We start from the raw sequence: 3733 nt of genomic DNA, 5'->3' as shown, positions 1-3733 counted from the left end.
GAAAAAGTGTACAGCGCCAGCAGACAATGAATTTTCAGCACTAAAAAAACGAAACTTCATTAACAGCTAAACTAAATGTTTCCAATGTAAATTTCCACCTTTATATAGTGTAAAAAGACATCCTGAAGCCTGGGCAGTCATTAATTTGATTGTCCAATATTTCCCTTATGAGATAATGCCTCTCATAGCAAATGTGTACAGCGCGAGCTGAAAATGCATTTACAGCACTAAAAAACCAAACTTTTATAACAGCTAAACCAAACGTTTCCAATGTAAATTTCCACCTTTATATAGTGTAAAAAGGCATCCTGAAGCCTGGAAAGTCTTTAATTTGATTGTCCAGTATTTCCTTCATGAGATATTGCAACACTTAGAAAAAGTGTACAGCGCCAGCAGACAATGAATTTCCAGCACTAAAAAAACGAAACTTCATTAACAGCTAAACTAAACGTTTCCAATGTAAATTTCCACCTTTATATAGTGTAAAAAGACATCCTGAAGCCTGGGCAGTCATTAATTTGATTGTCCAATATTTCCCTTATGAGATAATGCCTCTCATAGCAAATGTGTACAGCGCGAGCTGAAAATGCATTTACAGCACTAAAAAACCAAACTTTTATAACAGCTAAACCAAACGTTTCCAATGTAAATTTCCACCTTTATATAGTGTAGAAAGGCATCCTGAAGCCTGGAAAGTCATTAATTTGATTGTCCAGTATTTCCTTCATGAGATATTGCAACACTTAGAAAAAGTGTACAGCGCCAGCAGACAATGAATTTCCAGCACTAAAAAAACGAAACTTCATTAACAGCTAAACTAAACGTTTCCAATGTAAATTTCCACCTTTATATAGTGTAAAAAGACATCCTGAAGCCTGGGCAGTCATTAATTTGATTGTCCAATATTTCCCTTATGAGATAATGCCTCTCATAGCAAATGTGTACAGCGCGAGCTGAAAATGCATTTACAGCACTAAAAAAACAAACTTTTATAACAGCTAAACCAAACGTTTCCAATGTAAATTTCCACCTTTATATAGTGTAAAAAGACATCCTGAAGCCTGGGCAGTCATTAATTTGATTGTCCAATATTTCCCTTATGAGATAATGCCTCTCATAGCAAATGTGTACAGCGCGAGCTGAAAATGCATTTACAGCACTAAAAAACCAAACTTTTATAACAGCTAAACCAAACGTTTCCAATGTAAATTTCCACCTTTATATAGTGTAGAAAGGCATCCTGAAGCCTGGAAAGTGATTAATTTGATTGTCCAGTATTTCCTTCATGAGATATTGCAACACTTAGAAAAAGTGTACAGCGCCAGCAGACAATGAATTTTCAGCACTAAAAAACCGAAACTTCATTAACAGCTAAACTAAACGTTTCCAATGTAAATTTCCACCTTTATATAGTGTAAAAAGACATCCTGAAGCCTGGGCAGTCATTAATTTGATTGTCCAATATTTCCCTTATGAGATAATGCCTCTCATAGCAAATGTGTACAGCGCGAGCTGAAAATGCATTTACAGCACTAAAAAACCAAACTTTTATAACAGCTAAACCAAACGTTTCCAATGTAAATTTCCACCTTTATATAGTGTAGAAAGGCATCCTGAAGCCTGGAAAGTCATTAATTTGATTGTCCAGTATTTCCTTCATGAGATATTGCAACACTTAGAAAAAGTGTACAGCGCCAGCAGACAATGAATTTCCAGCACTAAAAAAACGAAACTTCATTAACAGCTAAACTAAACGTTTCCAATGTAAATTTCCACCTTTATATAGTGTAAAAAGACATCCTGAAGCCTGGGCAGTCATTAATTTGATTGTCCAATATTTCCCTTATGAGATAATGCCTCTCATAGCAAATGTGTACAGCGCGAGCTGAAAATGCATTTACAGCACTAAAAAAACAAACTTTTATAACAGCTAAACCAAACGTTTCCAATGTAAATTTCCACCTTTATATAGTGTAGAAAGGCATCCTGAAGCCTGGAAAGTCATTAATTTGATTGTCCAGTATTTCCTTCATGAGATATTGCAACACTTAGAAAAAGTGTACAGCGCCAGCAGACAATGAATTTTCAGCACTAAAAAAACGAAACTTCATTAACAGCTAAACCAAACGTTTCCAATGTAAATTTCCACATTTATAGAGTGTAAAAAGGCATCCTGAAGCCTGGGAAGTCATTAATTTGATTGTCCAGTATTTCCCTTATGAGATAATGCCTCACATAGCAAATGTGTACAGTGCGAGCTGAAAATGCATTTTCAGCACTAAAAAACCAAACTTTTGTAACAGCTAAACCAAACGTTTCCAATGTAAATTTCCACCTTTATATAGTGTAAAAAGACATCCTGAAGCCTGGGCAGTCATTAATTTGATTGTCCAGTATTTCCCTTATGAGATAATGCCTCACATAGCAAATGTGTACAGCGCGAGCTGAAAATGCATTTACAGCACTAAAAAAACAAACTTTTATAACAGCTAAACCAAACGTTTCCAATGTAAATTTCCACATTTATAGAGTGTAAAAATGCATCCTGAAGCCTGGGAAGTCATTAATTTGATTGTCCAGTATTTCCCTTATGAGATAATGCCTCACATAGCAAATGTGTACAGTGCGAGCTGAAAATGCATTTTCAGCACTAAAAAACCAAACTTTTATAACAGCTAAACCAAACGTTTCCAATGTAAATTTCCACCTTTATATAGTGTAAAAAGACATCCTGAAGCCTGGGCAGTCATTAATTTGATTGTCCAATATTTCCCTTATGAGATAATGCCTCTCATAGCAAATGTGTACAGCGCGAGCTGAAAATGCATTTACAGCACTAAAAAACCAAACTTTTATAACAGCTAAACCAAACGTTTCCAATGTAAATTTCCACCTTTATATAGTGTAGAAAGGCATCCTGAAGCCTGGAAAGTCATTAATTTGATTGTCCAGTATTTCCTTCATGAGATATTGCAACACTTAGAAAAAGTGTACAGCGCCAGTAGACAATGAATTTTCAGCACTAAAAAAACGATACTTCATTAACAGCTAAACTAAACGTTTCCAATGTAAATTTCCACCTTTATATAGTGTAAAAAGACATCCTGAAGCCTGGGCAGTCATTAATATGATTGTCCAATATTTCCCTTATGAGATAATGCCTCTCATAGCAAATGTGTACAGCGCGAGCTGAAAATGCATTTACAGCACTAAAAAACCAAACTTTTATAACAGCTAAACCAAACGTTTCCAATGTAAATTTCCACCTTTATATAGTGTAGAAAGGCATCCTGGAGCCTGGAAAGTCATTAATTTGATTGTCCAGTATTTCCTTCATGAGATATTGCAACACTTAGAAAAAGTGTACAGCGCCAGCAGACAATGAATTTTCAGCACTAAAAAAACCAAACTTTTATAACAGCTAAACCAAACGTTTCCAATGTAAATTTCCACCTTTATATAGTGTAAAAAGGCATCCTGAAGCCTGGGAAGTCATTAATTTGATTGTCCAGTATTTCCCTTATGAGATAATGCCTCACATAGCAAATGTGTACAGTGCGAGCTGAAAATGCATTTTCAGCACTAAAAAAACAAACTTATATAACACCTAAACCAAACGTTTCCAATGTAAATTTCCACCTTTATATAGTGTAAAAAGACATCCTGAAGCCTGGGCAGTCATTAATTTGATTGTCCAATATTTCCCTTATGAGATAATGCCTCTCATAGCAAA

The sequence above is a fragment of the Idiotropiscis lumnitzeri genome, unplaced genomic scaffold (assembly GCF_059441095.1).
Source record: "Idiotropiscis lumnitzeri isolate Australia: NSW breed Sydney's pygmy pipehorse unplaced genomic scaffold, RoL_Ilum_1.0 HiC_scaffold_113, whole genome shotgun sequence".
Lineage (NCBI taxonomy): Eukaryota > Metazoa > Chordata > Actinopteri > Syngnathiformes > Syngnathidae > Idiotropiscis > Idiotropiscis lumnitzeri.
This window is presented reverse-complemented; position numbering follows the sequence as displayed.